Consider the following 20,113-nt stretch of genomic DNA (forward strand, 5'->3'; position numbering starts at 1 on the left):
CCTTTTTCTTTTTTCTCTTTTGGCCTTTAGAGAGTTATCTTAAATTTTTTGCACCAAAATGATCACAAGAAATTTGATTTATTGTAATTTATCCAGCATCTAATCTAACTGGATTGCAATGGGAGAGTTTTTCAGGGTTACAGAAGACAGGAAGAAGAGGACCAGGAGGAAGAGGGGAGAAAAGGGAGGAGGCAAGGTCAGCAGCTCAGGAAAAGGCCCACTACAATCCAGCCAGAACTGGATGTCGGTGGCCTAGAGTGGATCCAGGACACCATGTTGCCCCTTACAGTGAACTTTTCGCTGATTATAATAGATCCTAATGCTATCAGCATGGCAGCCAAGAAAATCTCCACCCTGGGTCGCCATGACAGTTCCAAGAGGCAAATAAGGACAAAAACGCCTCTTCCTGATGGGAAGGAGTGGTTAGCAACAACCCGCCCAGGACCGCCTAGGACACACCCCCAAGTCCTGAATACCCCACTCTTTCATTTTTAAGGGTGTCGACTGGCAAAAATAACTCTCCAGATAAATCCACAAGAAAAAGCGGTTTATTCGAGGGAGGAAAAAAGGGAAAAGAAACAAAAACCACCACCCACAGTGAGGGAACGCACACCTCTAACCCGGGGCTCCAACAGGCTCCCACGTGAAGAAGGAAAAATAATGGCCCAGTTCCAAGATGGCTATTCTATTTATTAGCATCCCTCCCCCTGAAATTACCACAAAGTTGAACAGGGGGCCCAGCTCCCCCCACAGTCCTCCCAGCTCCACGATTAAGCATCCCAAGATGTCAGTTCACTTTTATCAAGGGTAATACATCCCAGACCCCACTTCTCTTCCCAGCAGCTGCTCTTCTCCGAGCTGTCCACTTCTCACCATCTTGAGAGTGACTGTCCTCTAATAAATCCTCTGCTTGCTTGGCTTACGTGGTGTGTCCTTAAATTCTTTCCTGCGACGAACATCAAGGACCTGTTTTCCAGAATCATTAGGAGCATCTAATACTTCTGGAAGCACAAATCCTTCCCTCCCTTTTCCAACTTCTACATGGAGTGTGTATTCTGGATGGCAACCATGACAGTGTAAATGCCCCATCTTGTGTGTACCTCACGACATATGCACAACTGTCCCCATTTTATTTGGATTACACTTTGGCTTGGCGAGACCAAGTAACTTCCACAACACAGAATCTCAAAACCAGACTCAAGAATATCAAAAACAACCAAAAGACAACAGACTATATGCACCCTTCAAATCTAAACTTTTCTGTCATCCATCTTTGACCTTCCACTTACACAGTATATTTACATAAATTACACATTAAAGCAGAACCAAAAAGGAAAACTATCTTACCTTCTGTGGAAACGTCTTGTTTAAATTTTGTACTCAGGCAAAACATAAAAACATTTGCAGTGTTTCCTTGGAGCATATGCAACTTTAAGAAAAATCTTTTCATTCAGAAGACGATTTATAATCTCCTCACCTGAAATATAAAAGGGAAAAAACTTATTTTGAGCTCTGCCTTTGTAAAGTTAACTTACTACAATGACAGGGAAAAGGAAAACAAAAATCACTACCTTAGTATTCAAGTTATCAGAATATTTCACCATTGAAAAGCTAGAAATTCCCTTTTCTTTGCTCATTCTAGAGATTGGTACTGATGATATGCACCCATCCTGTGTCTGGTTAACCAGCTCAGTGGCTGGACTGTCACACTAAAGACTCAGGGACGTGAGAAGGATACCTGTGAAGTTGCCCAGTTTCATAACTACACACTATCTATCACCTCAGAAGAGACATACCCCTGGTACAAGGTGACTGATAACACATCACAATTTCTAGAAGAAAATCACCTAAAAGTGCTCCAACTGTGATCTCTAAATACCATTTCCAAATAAAGAGACCAGTATTCCTTGGTGAAATGACTGACTCCAAGGTCTACAGCAAAACAGTGGATAAGTGGAGCCTAAAACTGGTCACACTGTGTGCAAGAAAGTCGCGAGTTTACCTTTTGAAAATTACATTTAGCAATAGACGGGGGCACTATATATTATAAATAGACTTGAGACACGTAATCATCCAAAGTGATATTTAGATCCTGTTTGGCTCCAATTAGAACAATCAACTAGAAAAAGATATTTTTGAAGCTATTGGGGAAATCTGAAATATAGACTGGTATTAGATGATACTAAGGAGTTAACCAGGAATTCTTAGTTGTCATACTGATATGGTGGCTATGTTTTTAAAAATAAAAGCTTCCTATTATCAGAAAAGTGAAGTATTCATGGTGAAATGACATTATTTCTGGGATCTGCTTTTGAAATATTCCACCAAAAAACAAGAACCAAACAAATTTTAAAAGTGTAAGAGGGAAAGGGACAGACTAAAAAAAAATTGGCAAAATTTGATCACTTTAGAAGCTGGGTGTCTATTATAATGTTTTCTCTACATTTGTGTATATTTTTTCATCCCACAAGAAGCCATAACTTTATTAATGATAGAAACAGTACAAATTTCAAACCAAGCTGCAGTTCCTCTTTTGAAACACCAAAAAAAGGTCCTTGTCTTGTATAGATAGTTACATCATTAATTCCATAATAGCATTTACAGTATTATTACTGTTGTTCTTTAGGGCTCGGACTGCCTTTGTTCGACACATCTGCTTGTGACATGACCAATTCGATGTCCTTAACTTTCACACCTGTTTCATCAACCTCTTCCTCTTCGCTCTCCTCTTGTACAGTTGGAGTCTGCATGTTTTCTTGAATGTTTAAGACAGCTTTACCTTGAACTTTGAATTTCTCAGCAGCTGCTAGCTGTGCTTGCTGAGATAAATCCTCGATCTTTGCTTCCCCGAAAACTATGTAGGTATCTGAAGCTGGGCTCTTGTAGACATCTGGTTTTGTGATGACAAAGAGGATATTCTTAGATTTCTGGATAGTGACTCTAGTAACCCCTGTAATCTGTCGAAGACCCAGTTTGGACAAAGCCTTCCGTGCCTTCTTTTCACTCCGGCTCTATTTTGCTTTACTGATGCGTTCTTCATCGATCTCAGCTGCTGCTGCTGCCAACTGGACTTGTTGTGTGGTAGCCTGTGTGGAATCTTGTTCCTCACACTCTGGTACTGATTCATCACTCTCAGATTCTGTTTCAGACCCTGTCTCAGCCTATGGCTGTGGCAACTCCTGCTCTGTAGCAGGAACGGTTTCTGTGGCTTCACCGGGCATTTTGTGCGGGAAACACGAAACCATGATGGCGGCAGAGAGAGACCGAGCGAGAGGGTGACCCACGCCTGTTCTACATTTGTGTATTTTTAAATTTCATTTAAAAAAATGAAACAGACCAAGGCAATCAAAGTTGTGTTGGCAAGCCAGGAATAAATAAGTCAACATTATCCTTTTCTAAAATATGTAAATCTTTTTACATCTAGCATTTCATAATTCAAATTATTAAGCTAAATAATTCAAAACTGGCTTTCCAGCACTTTATACAGTTTTCAGAAGAAGGAAGTGTTTCTATAAGGTTGACCTTAGGCATGTTTATCCTAACTTTGAACCAATGCTTTTCTAACATGCATCTTCTTGACAAGTCACACCGGGTGTGAGCTAGAGGCATGGCACCTGTAGCCCAAACAGCGGAGACATTAGGAGGGACATGCAGCCAGGGAATGAGTGATACATCCGGAACTGGCACATGTCCTGACCCCGCCCCCAATTCCCTGGCAACGTCACCCTCTCCCACACCTTTCCACTGCAGGACCCAAGCCTTCTGTCAGCTGTGTCCTGCAATGCAGACACTGTGGTCACTAACGGCAGGTCTGTCTGCTTCCCATGCCCTCAGGAACTCCTTCTGCGGCCCTGGGTTTTCCTGGGGACCCTTTTCCCAAGCCCCATCCCCACCTCCTTCCCAAAACACATGAAACCCCTTCATGTCCCAGGATACCCAGGAACAGGCCATGTCTGCTCTCCCTCCCAGACATCCCAGCCAGAAAGGGGGTGGCATTCTCACAGGTCCCAGGGCTGCGTGAGAGGCCAGCCTATGCCTTTATTCTAAAACCTCTGTTGTTGATACTTTTGCTCCTGGCCAAGACAAAATAACAGGGAGCAGATTTACCTTCCCACCTGCAACTAAATAAATGAATAAAAGGAGAAGCTATGTGCAATGGTTTTCAAGACCCTGGGTACCAGGCAATGAAGAACAGTGATCCGTGACAGAAGGAAGGCAGGACGGGCCCATTAACTGCCGAGCTTTCTGCCTAAGAAGATGCTCAGGGCCAGAGCAGAGGAGCAGGCAGAGTCCAGCAGCCTCCTGAGCTGAAGAAACAACTGGTGGCGCAAGGGGGCCACGGCACTGGCGACCAGAGCCAAGGGGACACTGGAGGGGACAGCTGCACAGGGGTCTGCAGCCTCGGCGCATGAGTGAGGTAGACATGAAGGGTAAGGGCTACCCAAGGGTAACTGGGCCACCTGGAGGCCACAGGGAGCTGGGTAAAGGCACTTCTCCCCCCTGCCCCGCCTTCCCGCCTGCCCACAGTGGGAAATGCCCTAATTCTCGCATGGACAAGTACTCAGAAGACTCCCGCCTTGGGTTCGAGGAAAATTAGCCCTAGACTAAGCATAACTCAGGTCCCACCCACAAGTTTAAAAGCAAGACCCACCAGAATCAAACTATTTCCAAGGAATTTAGCCACATCCCAAAGCAAAGGTCAAGAACGTTTATAGAAAAACAAAATATCCAGCATCCAACAAGATAAATTCATAGTATCTTGGCATCCAATAAGAAATTACCAGGCATGCAAGGAAGCAGGAAAACACAAACTATAATGAAGAGAAAAATCAATCAAAACCAACCCAGAAATGACACAGATGATAGAATTATTAGACAGGGACATTTAAACAGTTGTTATAAACACTTTTCATATCTTCAAAAACCTCGAGGAAAGATTAGACATTTTAAATGGAGCCATGAAACTTACACAAAGACCCAAACAGAACCATAAAAATACTCTATCCAAAAAAAGGCAAAGAGAAAAAGGTAACACAGAGCACACTGTCCTTTTCCTGGAAGGCCCCACGCCAGGGCACGTTGAGCAGGTTCTGCGTCCTCCCCCGCCCTGCCCCAGCTCTCCTCTCTCACCCACACAGCTGAGCCCCCCCCCCCCCGCACCACCCCTTTTCCCACCTTCCCTCCTTGGCAAACTCCTGCCTGCTCTCCGAGCCCCAACTTCAACCATAGCCGCTGCGTCCAGCCTTCCTGAGTCCTTCCTCAGCACTCTCCCAAGTCTGGCGACACCTCTTCCAGAGAGTTGCATCATAATGATCTGGTTTCAAATATTTTTATTTATTTTAAATTATGAAAATCTTTAAAAACTATAAAGAGATCCAGAGAAGAGTGTAACAAATATCCATGTATTGAGATTGAATAAATGTTAACATTTGTTCGCATGTCTCCTTCTTTTAAAAGAAGAAACCGGGCAGGCCCGGTGGCTCAGGAGGTTGGAGCTCTGTGCTCCTAACGCGGAAGGCTACTGGTTCAATTCCCACATGGGCCAGTGCCAGATGGCTCAGTTGGTTGGAGCGCAGGCTCTCAAACACAAGGTTGCCAGCTTGACTCCTGTGTGGTGGGCTGCGCCCCCTGCAACTAACAGCGGCAACTGGACCTGGAGCTGAACTGCGCCCTCCACAACTAAGATTGAAAGGACAACAACTTGACTTGGAAAAAGTCCTGGAAGTACACACTGTTCCCCAATAAAGTCCTTTTCCCCTTCCCTAAATAAAACCTTAAAAAAAAAAAGAAGAAATCATTTCTAATACTACATTGAGGACCCCACAACACATTCGACTCCCTTCTTCCTCAAAAATAATCATTACCTTGCAATCAGTACCCACAATGTCATTCTTTAACTACTCACGTATCTATAAGTAATGCACTGCTTTAAGAATATAGTTAAATACTATTACAACATACATGCACTCTCCAGTTGTTTTAAGTTCAACTTGGTAGTTTAGAAAATGATCTATACTGACACAGATACTTTTTATTCCTTTATTTTAAATGTGGTCAACATTACCCCTCTGTATAAAATGGTCCTTTTTGCCTACTTCCCCACTGAGGTCCTTTCAGGTTGTCTCTGATTTGTCACTGTCACGAACAAGGTGGCATGGATGCTCTGGGCGTTCCTCCTATTGCACAGTGAGTGCTTCCCAGCTCTTAGTTGCCTGCATGGGGAGCACGCTCCCGTGGGAGGCTGTGCACGGGCCCAGTGCAGCTCGGGGCGGCAGTTCGTTCACAAGCGAGCAGCACAGGACTAGCCCAAGGCCACACAGTTGTCAATGTCACTTCTAGACATTGAACCCAGGCTGCTGACAACAAAATCACTGTCCTCAGTCTCCACGTGACACCAGATTCTGGCCCAGTCAATAAAGGAAAAAAGGTGTCAAAGGAGATGCAGCAGGAATGACAAAGATGGAAGACGAAAACATGAAGGCACTACCAGGACTGCAGCAGGAAGGGCCACCCAACAGAGCCAAGAAGAGACAGAGAAGGTCCTGTAGTCTTGAGGGGAATGAGGTCCCAAGGCAGAGGTGCCAGTCTTCAAAATGGGGCAGTGTCTTATTTGTGGGGTGTCAAGTGTTCTGGAGTTAAAGGTGATGGGTGTACAAACTGGTGAATATACTAAAGGTCACTGAATCATACACTTTAAAACGGTGGATTTTCTGGTATGTGAATTACATCTTAATGAGAAAAAAATGGAGCAGTCAGTTGGCTGAGAGGTGGGAGTCAAATTCTTGAAGAGGAGCTCCACAAGCTTTCGGTGTCGACAGCAGCCCAGATAGAGGTCGCCAGGTATCGTCTATTCAGCAATAAATGAAAAGAGGAGACAAAGAGCCCCAGCCCAAGGAGCATGACATCCAGCAGAGAAGGCAGAGCCCAAAGAACTGCCCAGTGCCTACTGTGAGGGACGTGGCCACGCAGGCGCCCAAGCCCAGGGCATCCTTCCTTGGAGCCCTGAGGCCGGAACCACTCAGTTCGCTGTGCTCTGGGGAGTGCCTGGAGACAGGGATGGAAGTACTGAGCTCGCAGGGCAGGTGGAAGGGCTGACTGGGGCACAGCTCAGTGCTTGGAGCCGGCCTGCCCCCGAGTGAGCGCCTGGGGGAAGGCAGCTGTCACAATGGGCACACAGGGGAAGACGTGACTTCCACAAGGGTGGTGTGGCCGGTGGCTGAGGCCTCCACTGCAGACGCAGCAGCAGGGCCCAAAGCTCAGCCCTGCCGCCTCCTGACCCAGGTGCCTCAAACTCTGTGCCTCAGTCTCCCCAGCCGGAAGGCACACCTGATGACACAGTCTACATCTCAAAGCACCATGACCTCAAAACAAGGTGACTTGTAGGAGGTGCTGGACACAAGCCTGGCAAATAGCAGGTGCCCAGCAATGGTCGGCGAGCACAGTCGTTAGGGAGCAGGGGCTGAGGGCCGAGGAGGCTTCCACAACGACACAAGGCTTCAGTTTCACTCGTTTTAAATTACTGACCACAAACCTCAAGTGCACATTACACAGAACCTAGTGAGCCTACTCTCTCTAGGAAGCCAGCTTCCCTCTCTGAAGACAACTTGACAAATTTTAGATGAGCACAGGTTCCGTGCAGCTCCATACACCAAGAAATGAGGTGTATTTGCTCATCCACGACTCCCTCCTATGACCTGCTGTCACCAGCAGAAGGTGGCAGAGCGACAGGTGCAGTTCTGAGCCTCAGCTCCAGGACATTCCACAGCGCCCATTCGTACCCTCCTGGAATCCTGTGACCAGCGTGTGAAGCCCTGTCCAGCCTCGAGGATAGCCAAACCCTGGAGAGAGGCCTAAATGTCCAGCCAAGACCCCAGCCATCTGAGGAAGCCAGGCTGATGACCTGAGGAGCGGAGAGGCATCATCCCAGCTGAGCCCAACTCAGACTCGTGGCCAAAACCCAAGACTGTTGTTCTAAGTCACTAATCACTGGGTGGTTTGTTACAAAGGAACAGATCACTAATATAACAACCATTTTATCCCTTCTACTCTTTCCTCAACCCTACACCAACCTTACGCCCTGAATTCACAGAAAAAGCAAAAGGTCTCAAGTGGTACCTTCCATCTTCCCTCCATTAAATGTGCCACAGTCCGCCAGCCCCACAGCTACTCCTTGTCAGCTGCTATTAAGTTGGTGCAAAAGTCACTGTGGTTTAAAAGGTTAAAAATAATTGCAAAAACCACAATGACTTTTGCACCAACCTAATACTTCCTCTGCTAGAAGCTACATGTGGGCTTCCCCGCATTCAGTCCCAATCTCTCCTCTGTCCCTCTGTCAGGCACATATAACGCAAGTCAGAGAGTCCTGCTTCCAAACATGGAAGAGCAGCTTGTGTCATACTAATCCTGCTGATAATAATTATAAACTCTGGACAAAGTACAAAAAAACCCAGCTATTTGAAGGTATTGGAGACCAACTGAAAACATGCAGAAACCGGAAGGGACACAACCACTGGCAGGAGGAGAGCCAACTGTATGAGCGCTACACTGAAATGGTTTCTGATCTGAGGGCACTTCCTGGTTGTCACAGAGAGTGGGGTGACAGTGCTGAAGGGGAAACAGTGCTGTGCTGTCTCATGACAGGAGGAAAACAGGGTCAGAGTTCAGGACTACATAATGGCTGAAAACTGAAGGAGAAAATCCAACAAAGAAGGGAAAATCCCCCAAATCTGCAACAATTTCTCCCAAATCCTTGGCTGACTCTTAAACTGTACATGGTGGGATGAGATGCCAAGAAACCAACAAGAAAAAAAAAAGTCAAACTCATAAAGAGTAGGAAAGTGGCTGCCAGGGGCTGGGGGCGGTGGGGAAATAGAAAGAGGTTGGTAAAAGGGCGCAAACACTCAACTACCAGAAGAATAAGCTCTAAGGATCGAATGCAAAACATGGGGACTGCAGCTGATGACGCTACTATATAGTAACTGAAATGTGCTGAGTGTGCCTTAAATGTTCTCACCAACACACAAAAAGAACTGCATGAGGTGATGGATGTGATAATTAACTAGATGGGCAGAATCTTTTCACAATGTATACAGAAATAAAATTATGATGTACTTTAAATATCTTACAATTTCATTGCTCAATTGTACCTCAATGAGGCTGAGAGAGAGAGAGACAGAAAGGAGAAAGAAAGGATCCAAGCATAAAGCAGCTGCTATGGGGTGAAAGAACTAAGCAAAGATTTCAGCAGTTGTTCAGCACTGGGGAGACAGAATTTGGAGTTTGAATTCTGCCAAATCAGAAGGGTTTTTTATTAAAACTGCAGAATGGCCATACTTGAAGAGTAAAAACCATGTTCCAGAACTAAGGGCTAGATTCTAAAATTTAGGGCAAATCCAAAACAGATCCACACTAGAAAAGTTTCCACAGGATTGAGACACTTTGACAGGCTGCTCTAACAAAACTTAACACCTTTTTTTAAAAAAAAAGACAACCTAAAACAGAATCTCTAGAATGTAGCACCCATAATGTCCATTATACAATAAAAAGTTATTGGACATGCAAAGCAGAAAAATGTGACCCTTGATCAAGAGAAAAAACAACTGGCAGATGAGAACTTCAAAACAACAAGTATAAATATGTTAAAGGATTCTGGGACAAGAGAACAGAAGGAATGAACAGGAGAAAAATTGGCAGAGACATGCTAGAACTTTTTTAAAAATACAGTATCTGAAATTAAAATGTCACGGGATGAAAATAATAACATAATAAACTCAAAGAAGGCAATGAATTTAGAAAATATACACATGGAAACACAGAGAGAAAAATATTTTTTAAAATACCACCCTGTTCAGAATGTGGGACAATAGCAAACAATCTAAACAGATGTCACTGCAGTGCCAAGAGGAAAGTAGAAAGAACATGAGGCAGAGGAAATATTTAAGAGGCAGCAGCCAAAAAGTTTCCAAAGTTGATTAGATACATCAACGCAGAGAACCAAGGAACTAAGTAAATCCCAAAAAGGATAAATACAAAAACACCAACTTAGAAAACTACCCTCACACCAAAAAAAAAAAAAAAGGTTAATTGAAATAGTTTATTTATTTAGCAAAAATAAATAAATATCTTAAAAACGGCAGGAAAAAAGATATCAGGTGAACAAGAATGATAGCTGACTTCTCATCAGAAACAACAGAAGCTAAAAGGCAATGGAGTAACTTATTTAAAGTGCCAAAAGAAAAAGCTGTCAACCTAGAATTCTATATTCAACAAAAATATCCTTCAGCACTGAAGAGGATATAAAGAACTTTTCAGACAAACAAACGCTGAAGAAACCCCAGGACACCCACAATGTACAGAGATCTGACAATGAAGTTCACAAACTTGTTCTAACGATGTTACTAATCTGTTTTGATAGCAGAGGGATTAGTCATTACGAATTTGTACCAACTGGATAAAGTTAACAAAGTTTACTATTTAGAAGTGTTGAAAAGGCTGCGTGAAAAAGTTAGACGACCTGAACTTTTCACCAACAATTCATGGCTCTTGCATCATGACAATGCACCAGCTCACACGGCACTGTCTGTGAGGGAGTTTTTAGCCAGTAAACAAATAACTGTATTGGAACACCCTCCCTACTCACCTAATCTGGCCCCCAGTGACTTCTTTCTTTACCTGAAGAGAAAGGAAATATTGAAAGGATGATATTTGGATGACATTCAGGACACGAAGGGTAATACAACGAGAGCTCTGATGGCCATTCCAGAAAGAGTTCCAAAACTGCTTTGAAGAGTGGACTAGGTGCTAGCATCAGTGCATAGCTTCCCAAGGGGAGTACTTACAAGGTGATGTACTGATACTCAGCGATAAGGTATGTAGCACTTTTTCTAGGATGAATTTAATTGTCAGACCATCATACCATGAGCATAGATCAGAAGACTTAATGTTAATTCAATTCTAAAACTGATCTATAGATTCAGTGTAATCCCAACCAAATTCCCAGCAAAAATTTCTGTACAAATTTAAGAGGTTATTCTAAAACTGGCAGAAAATTTTGTAGAGGAGTAAAGGTGAAGGTCTTACACTACCTGATTTCAAGATTTAGCATTAAGTTACAGGAATTAAGATAGTGTGGTGTTGACACAGAATAGAAAAATAGAACAATGGAACATAACAGAAGGTCCAGAAAGAAGCCTGCACATACATCTTCAATTAATGTATAACAAAGGCTCCAATGCAATTTAATGGAGAAAAGAGAGTCTTTGCAACTAATGATACTACAATGATTACATAACCAATATGGAGAGAAAAAGTACCCTGATTCCACCCCACCCAAAAAAATAATGCAAGATGGATCATTCAGAAAGGAGATCAGTATTTGCTTGGAGATGGAGGGGTAGGAAAGAGTGGGAGAGAGAGATTACAAAGGGGCACGAGGAAATTTGGGGGGGTGATGGGTATGTACACTATCTGGGGATGATTTCATATGCGTATACATATATAACTTATTAAATTTTACACTTTAAACATGTGTAGTTTATTGTACATTAATTCTATCTCAACAAAGCTATTAAAAAGACAAAACATAAACCTAAATACAAACGCTACCACTATAAAGCTTCTACCAAAAAAAGAAAAATATTGAGAAATTTTTACTTCACCCAAATTAAAATTTTCTGTTCATCAAAAGATACCATTAAGGGCCGGCCCGGTCACTCAGGCGGTTGGAGCTCCATGTTCCTAACTCCGAAGGCTGCTGGTTCGATTCCCACATGGGCCAGTGGGTTCTCAACCACACGGTTGCCAGTTTGATTCCTCGAGTCCCGCAAGGGATGGTGGGCTGCACCCCCTGCAACTAGCAATGGCAACTGGACCTGGAGCTGAGCTGCGCCCTCCACAACTAAGACTGAAAGGACAACAACTTGAAGCTGAATGGCACCCTCCACAACTAAGATTGAAAGGACAACAACTTGACTTGGAAAAAAATCCTGGAAGTACACATTGTTCCCCAATAAAGTCCTGTTCCCCTTCCCCAATAAAATCTTAAAAAAAAAAAAAAAGAAAAAAAAAGACACCATTAAGAAACAAATAGGCACTTAAAAAAGAAAATATCCTGGAAATACACACTGTTCCCTAATAAAGTCCTGTTCCCCTTCCACAGTGAAAAAAAAATATTTAAAGAAAAAAAAAACAAATAGGCAGGGGCTGCCAGGTGTCTCAGTTGGTTAGAGCATGAGCCCTGAACAACAGGATTGCCGGTTCGATTCCCACATAGGCAAGTGAGCTGCGCCCCTCCATAAGTAGATTGAAGATGAGCTGCTGCTGAGCTTCTGAAGGGGCGGCTGGATCGCTCAGTTGGTTAGAGCATGAGCTCTCAACAAGGTTGTCAGTTCAATTCCCACATGGATGGTGGGCTATGCCCCCTGCAACTAAGATTGAAAACGGGGACTGGACTTGGAGCTGAGCTCAGCCCTCCACAACTAGATAGATTGAAGGACAATGACTTGGAGCTGATGGGCCCTGGAGAAACACACTGTTCTCCAATATTCCCCGATAAAAAATTTAAAAAAATAAATAAAATTTACCATTAAAAAAAAAAAGGCAGCCCATTCTACACCTGGGAAAACTGAGGTTCCAGGAAGGGAAGCTTTGTCAAGCCCAATAATGGAAGCCACCACCAGACTTAGCTTTCCCTCCGGCTCTGGGTCAAATGCTTTGTGGTTAAATATAATAAAAATATCTGAGAGAGAGAGAGGCAAACTATAAATAGGAAAAAATATTCACCCCTCACTTCCTCTCCTCCCACTCCCTCTCTATATATGTATGTGTACACACACACATACATACACACACACACACATACACACACACACACACACCATAAAGGACTCTATAACCAGAATATAGTTTCAAAACTCCTAAAAATGAATAAACAGACAATCCAATAAAAAATGGGCAAAAGACCTGATACTTCACAAGAGATATACAAGTGGCCAATAAGCATATGAAAAGTTGCTCACCATCGTTATTCATCAAAGAAATGCAAATTAAAACCACAGTAAGATGCCAGTACCACCTGAATGGCTAAAATTAAACAATACCAAGTGCTATCATGGGTGTTGAGAAACTGGAACTCTCATACATTACTGGTGGGAGTGCAAAATGGTACCAGTTTGGTAAACAGACAGCTTCTAAAAAAGTTAAACATACATCCATACTATGACCCAGCAATCCCACTCCTAGAAATTTGCCCAAAAGAAATAACATGTCCACAAAAGACGAGTATAAGAATCTTCAGCGACTTTAGTCATAATAGCCAAAAAGTAAAAGCAACCCAAATGTCCATCAATAGGAAAAGAAATAAATTATATTTTCATACAAAGGAATATTACTCAAATGAACAGCAGAAACTACAGATATAGGCATCAAAATCATTAAACTGAGCAAAAGACAACAGACACAAAAGAGGATATATATTATGATTCCATTTATATGGAGTTCAAGAATCTGAAAAATTAATCTATACCTACAGACATCAGGACAATGATTGCCTTGGGATTTTTTGGGGGGGGTGTAATAACTGAAAAGGGACACAAGGAAACTTTCAGGGGGCGATAGAAATGTTCTGTACCTGGACATGAGTGATGGACACAAAGGTGCATACATTTGTTAAAATTCATCAAACTTAATTAAATACTTAAGATCTGTACATTATATTGAGTGCAAAATATTTAGTAATTTGTAAATGGTGGAATATTTTTAAAGTAATAAAAGATTGTGCAATTGTACATTCTGTGTTAAAAAGAAGAGGGCTGCTTGCTACATATGGATGTGACGTGATTTCCAAGAGGAAGAGAATGGCTGAGGGACGGGATGAGAACGAAAACTGACTTCACGATATAAGCTTTGGTATCTTTTTAATTCTGAGTTCAGACTGCTATGTGCATGAGCCGCCCAGCAGGGGCCACAGTGAAAAGCATAGGTTCTAGAGTCTGTCCACCTGAGTTGAGTCGTGGCTGTCCCTTTTATTTACTGTGACCTTGAGTATATTACTTAATTTGTGTCTCAGTGTTCTCATACAAATATTAACAGAAATATTAAGAGTAACTATATCATTAAGTTGTTTTAAGAATTAATGATTACTGGGTTAGATGTCAAAATGTAAACTTTAGCACTGGTTTTCACTCTCTGGTTTATAGTAAATTCCACACGAGTCACATACCTGTTTTATGTCAAAATGCTGTATCTAACAAGAAGACAAGGATAATAAAAAGTAACGCACTTTTTAAAAGAACAATTAAGTGAGATTGTATAGGTACTATCTTTAAAAAGTGCCTGGGCTTGCTTTTCTAAATAAATCTTTATTGGGACAGATGTGTGCACACACAAAGTGCCTGGTACATAATAAACTATCATTATAAAATTTTAAAACAGTATTGTAAAAGTTAGCCTTTTCCTTAACCAAAATAAGGGTGGGGAGGGAAGGCTTTAGTCAATCTGCGTAGGGTACAAATCCTGGCTATTTGCTGTATCGTTCATTTCTTCACCTGTTAAACAGGGAACAGTCCCTATACCTAGGGTCTTGTGAGGACTAAGTGAAACAATTCACATAGAGCATGTAATATAGTAGCACACAATGGTCAATACGTTGGTGTTGGTGGTGTGTGCGTGTGTGTGTGCGTGTGTGAATAAACACCCAATCAGAAGACTTGGAACAGCGTCCCTGCGCTGAAGTTATGCCTGCAGTTGACCCGTCCTCTGGGCTCCGGATTCTTCTGCGAGACACCTTCTTGCTAACGGTCCTTGGGCTTGTCAGACTTCGCCACTACTTTCAGCCAAAAGAAAGTCTTACTTTCCACCTCCAACCTCTAACTTCCCCACACCTGCCACCCCCCAACTAGCTTCCCCATTTCAGTAAACAGTGCCTCAATCTACCTAACTGTTCCATCAAGCCTAGAAAATCACCCTGAGTCCTCTCTCTTTCCCTCATATCCCTCTTCTAATCTATCAGCTAGTCCCAGCAGCTCTGCCTCCAAATTCTCCTCAGGTCGACCACCAAGGTCTAAACCACAACGACTACACCCACTGCCAACACCTCACCTGCCCCATGTCATGACGATGGCACTCAGGGCCTGCAAGGAACAGCGCAGTTGGAAGGCCAGAGCTCTAACCCAGACTCCCCTTCACTGGCCATACATCAGTCTTATCTAGGTTCCTGCAGGAGGTTCACCTCTGGGCCTTTGCATGTGCTATGCCTCAGCCTGGAAGGCTCTGTCCCCCACTCTTCTCACAGCTAGCTGCTTCTCGCCTTCCAGAGCATAGCTGGTACGAGAGTTAAGAGATGCCAAAAGGGAAAAGAAACCAAAAAGGAAGGGACATGGAGAAGCGGTGAACAGCTAACAGTCAGTGATGGCCCAGGAACTGAGGCCAAAGGGTACAGCAGCAAGAGGCCATGGAGGGAGGTGATAGGTGGGGTGAAAGAGTAACTGGCTGGAGAAGACCATAGGGACAAGACAGGTGGGTACAGTGACACAATAGGGGAGGGGTGCAGTGACAGGCAGAGAGTGACAAGCTGGGTGAGGTGGCAGTGACAGGGCAGGGGCTCAGGAGCAAACTGAGGGTGGTCAGAAACAAGTGGGTGAACAATGCAGGTAGTTAGGCTCCAGGACACAAAGTGGCAGGTGGGGTGTGTGGAAAACGGCACAGTGATACGTGGGGAGGACATTCAAGGGGGCCAGTAAGGTACATGAGTGAAGGCGACAGGTGTGAAGGACGAGATGATGAGGATGGAAGAAATGGGGCAGTGAGGAGTAAAGGGGTCGGAAAGTGACAGAATGGGGGGAGGTGAAACACTGGGAGCCGTAATGGTGATGGAAAGAGAGGTCACTGAATGGGTATGGTGAGTGATGGCAGTGGGCACTGGGGAGGGGAGTGTCCTACACAGAGAGGCAGGAGATGGGCAGTGGGGGCACTGACGAGTGGGTCAGGGCACTGATAAGAAGGGCCCCTAAGAATGGGGTGGAGGGAGCAGTGAGGACAAGGATGTGAACACCGACAGGCTGAGGACTGACAGGGGCACTTGATGGCAAGGGGGGTACTGCTGGGGGGACACTGACATGTGGACACTGCCTTGAGGGGCACAGACATGGGCACACTGGCCGCATGCGGGAGGGGGAACATAACCGTTAAGGGCACTGAGGGAGGAGGGGCACTGACACACGTGACAGAATGGCTAGGAGGGCACTTGGAGGGTCAGTAACATGGGGGACAGTGACTGGGAGGGCACCAAGGGGAAGGTGGAGAAACTGAGGGGGGACAGAGAGAGGGTGGGGGAGACACTGATGAGAGTAGGTACTATGGAGTGGACACTGACAACGTGGACATAATGGGGTGAACACATGGGATATCACTGATACACGGTCACTGACGGGGAGGTGGTCACTGATGGGAGGTCACTGCTAAGAGGTCAATGACGGGAGGTCACTGACAGACGGTCACTTACAGGGGAGGTGGTAACTGACGAGAGGTCAATGACAGGAGGTCACTGCAGGGCTGGTCACTGACGGGAGATCACTGCTGGGAGGTCACTGACCGAGGTCATTGAAGTGAGGTCACTGACAGATGGTCACTGACAGGGGAGGTGGTCACTAACGGGAAGTCACTGACGGGAGGTCACTGACGGGGGTGGTCACTGACGGGAGGTGACTGACAGGGGAGGTGGTCGCTAACGGGAGGTCACTGATGGGGGTGGTCACTGACGGGAGGTGACTGACAGGGGAGGTGGTCGCTGACGGGAGGTGACTGACAGGGGAGGTGGTCGCTAACGGGAGGTCACTGACAGGGGAAGTGGTCACTGATGGGAGGTGACTGACAGGGCAGGTGGTCGCTAACGGGAGGTCACTGACGGGGGAGGTGGTCGCTAACGGGAGGTGACTGACAGGGGAGGTGGTCGCTGACGGGAGGTCACTGACAGGGGAGGTGGTCGCTAACGGGAGGTGACTGACAGGGGAGGTGGTCACTGATGGGAGGTGACTGACAGGGCAGGTGGTCGCTAACGGGAGGTCACTGACGGGGGAGGTGGTCGCTAACGGGAGGTGACTGACAGGGGAGGTGGTCGCTGACGGGAGGTCACTGACAGGGGAGGTGGTCGCTGACGGGAGGTGACTGACAAAGGAGGTGGTCGCTGACGGGAGGTCACTGACAGGGGAGGTGGTCGCTAACGGGAGGTGACTGACAGGGGAGGTGGTCGCTGACGGGAGGTCACTGACAGGGGAGGTGGTCGCTAACGGGAGGTGACTGACAGGGGAGGTGGTCGCTGACGGGAGGTCACTGACGGAAGTGGTCGCTAATGGGAGGTCACTGACGGGAGAGGTGGTCGCTAACGGGAGGTGACTGACAGGGGAGGTGGTCGCTGACGGGAGGTCACTGACGGAAGTGGTCGCTGACGGGAGGTCACTGACAGGGGAGGTGGTCGCTAACGGGAGGTGACTGACAGGGGAGGTGGTCGCTGACGGGAGGTCACTGACAGAGGAGGTGGTCGCTAACGGGAGGTGACTGATGGGGGTGGTCACTGACAGGAGGTCACTGACAGGGGTGGTCACTGACGGGAGGTGACTGACAGGGCAGGTGGTTGCTAACGGGAGGTGACTGACAGGGGAGGTGGTCGCTGACGGGAGGTCCCTGACGGGGGTGGTCACTGACGGGAGGTCACTGACGGGCGGTGGTCGCTAACGGGATGTCACTGACAGGGGAGGTGGTCGCTGACCGGAGGTGACTGACAGGGGAGGTGGTTGCTAACGGGAGGTCACTGACGGGGTTGGTCACTGACAGGAGGTCACTGACGGGGGTGGTCACTGACGGGAGGTGACTGACAGGGCAGGTGGTCGCTAACGGGAGGTCACTGACAGGGGTGGTCACTGACGGGAGGTCACTGACGGGGGTGGTCACTGACGGGAGGTCACTGACGGGGGTGGTCACTGACGGGAGGTCACTGACGGGCGGTGGTCGCTAACGGGATGTCACTGACAGGGGAGGTGGTCGCTAACGGGAGGTGACTGACAGGGGAGGTGGTCGCTAACGGGAGGTCACTGACGGGGGTGGTCACAGATGGGAGGTGACTGACAGGGGAGGTGGTCGCTAACGGGAGGTCACTGACAGGGGTGGTCACAGACGGGAGGTGACTGACAGGGGAGGTGGTCGCTGACGGGAGGTGACTGACAGGGGAGGTGGTCGCTAACGGGAGGTGACTGACAGGGGAGGTGGTCGCTAACGGGAGGTCACTGACAGGGGTGGTCACTGACGGGAGGTCACTGACGGGGGTGGTCACTGACGGGAGGTCACTGACGGGGGTGGTCACTGACGGGAGGTCACTGACGGGCGGTGGTCGCTAACGGGAGGTGACTGACAGGGCAGGTGGTCGCTAACGGGAGGTCACTGACGGGGGTGGTCACAGACGGGAGGTGACTGACAGGGGAGGTGGTCGCTGACGGGAGGTGACTGACAGGGGAGGTGGTCCCTAACGGGAGGTGACTGACAGGGGAGGTGGTTGCTAACGGGAGGTCACTGACGGGGTGGTCACTGACAGGAGGTCACTGACGGGGGTGGTCACTGACGGGAGGTGACTGACAGGGCAGGTGGTCGCTAACGGGAGGTGACTGACAGGGGAGGTGGTCGCTAACGGGAGGTCACTGACAGGGGTGGTCACTGACGGGAGGTGACTGACAGGGGAGGTGGTCGCTAACGGGAGGTCACTGACGGGGGTGGTCACTGACGGGAGGTGACTGACAGGGGAGGTGGTCGCTAACGGGAGGTCACTGACGGGGGTGGTCACTGACGGGAGGCGACTGACAGGGGAGGTGGTCACTGACGGGAGGTGACTGACAGGGGAGGTGGTCGCTAACGGGAGGTGACTGACAGGGGAGGTGGTCGCTAACGGGAGGTCACTGACGGGGGAGGTCACTGACGGGAGGTCACTGACGGGGGTGGTCACTGACGGGAGGTCACTGACGGGCGGTGGTCACTAACGGGATGTCACTGACAGGGGAGGTGGTCGCTAACGGGAGGTCACTGACGGGGGTGGTCACAGACGGGAGGTGACTGACAGGGGAGGTGGTCGCTAACGGGAGGTCACTGACGGGGGTGGTCACTGACAGGAGGTCACTGACGGGGGTGGTCACTGACGGGAGGTGACTGACAGGGGAGGTGGTCGCTGACGGGAGGTGACTGACAGGGGAGGTGGTCGCTAACGGGAGGTCACTGACAGGGGAAGTGGTCACTGATGGGAGGTGACTGACAGGGCAGGTGGTCGCTAACAGGAGGTCACTGACGGGGGAGGTGGTCGCTGACGGGAGGTCACTGACAGGGGAGGTGGTCGCTAACGGGAGGTGACTGACGGGGGAGGTGGTCGCTAACGGGAGGTCACTGACAGGGGAAGTGGTCACTGACGGGAGGTGACTGACAGGGGAGGTGGTCGCTGACGGGAGGTCACTGACGGGGGTGGTCACAGACGGGAGGTGACTGACAGGGGAGGTGGTCGTTAACGGGAGGTCACTGACAGGGGAAGTGGTCACTGACGGGAGGTGACTGACAGGGGAGGTGGTCGCTAACGGGAGGTCACTGACAGGGGAAGTGGTCACTGACGGGAGGTGACTGACAGGGGAGGTGGTCGCTGACGGGAGGTCACTGACGGGGGTGGTCACAGACGGGAGGTGACTGACAGGGGAGGTGGTCGTTAACGGGAGGTCACTGACAGGGGAAGTGGTCACTGACGGGAGGTGACTGACAGGGGAGGTGGTCGCTGACGGGAGGTCACTGACGGGGGTGGTCACAGACGGGAGGTGACTGACAGGGGAGGTGGTCGTTAACGGGAGGTCACTGACAGGGGAAGTGGTCACTGACGGGAGGTGACTGACAGGGGAGGTGGTTGCTAACGGGAGGTCACTGACGGGGGTGGTCACTGACAGGAGGTCACTGACGGGGGTGGTCACTGACGGGAGGTGACTGACAGGGCAGGTGGTCGCTAACGGGAGGTCACTGACAGGGGAAGTGGTCACTGACGGGAGGTGACTGACAGGGGAGGTGGTCGCTGACGGGAGGTCACTGACGGGGGTGGTCACAG

The 20,113-nt window shown here is 47.6% G+C and overlaps 1 protein-coding gene and 1 pseudogene across 3 annotated transcripts in view; both read right to left on the reverse strand.

Annotated features, from left to right (window-relative positions):
- The window catches only part of PPP6R2 (protein phosphatase 6 regulatory subunit 2), a 65,598-nt gene that overhangs the window by 45,002 nt on the left and 483 nt on the right, over positions 1-20,113 (reverse strand). For both annotated transcript variants that reach the window (XM_081058106.1, XM_081058105.1), the window contains exon 2: positions 1,348-1,477. The gene's annotated coding sequence lies outside the window, so the exon portion shown is untranslated. The remainder of the gene's footprint in view (positions 1-1,347; positions 1,478-20,113) is intronic.
- Positions 2,573-3,221, reverse strand: LOC308501580 (nascent polypeptide-associated complex subunit alpha-like; annotated as a pseudogene). Its single transcript has one exon. The product of its transcript is annotated as a nascent polypeptide-associated complex subunit alpha-like (transcript).

Source organism: Rhinolophus hipposideros, assembly GCF_964194185.1.
Source record: "Rhinolophus hipposideros genome assembly, chromosome: 9".
NCBI lineage: Eukaryota > Metazoa > Chordata > Mammalia > Chiroptera > Rhinolophidae > Rhinolophus > Rhinolophus hipposideros.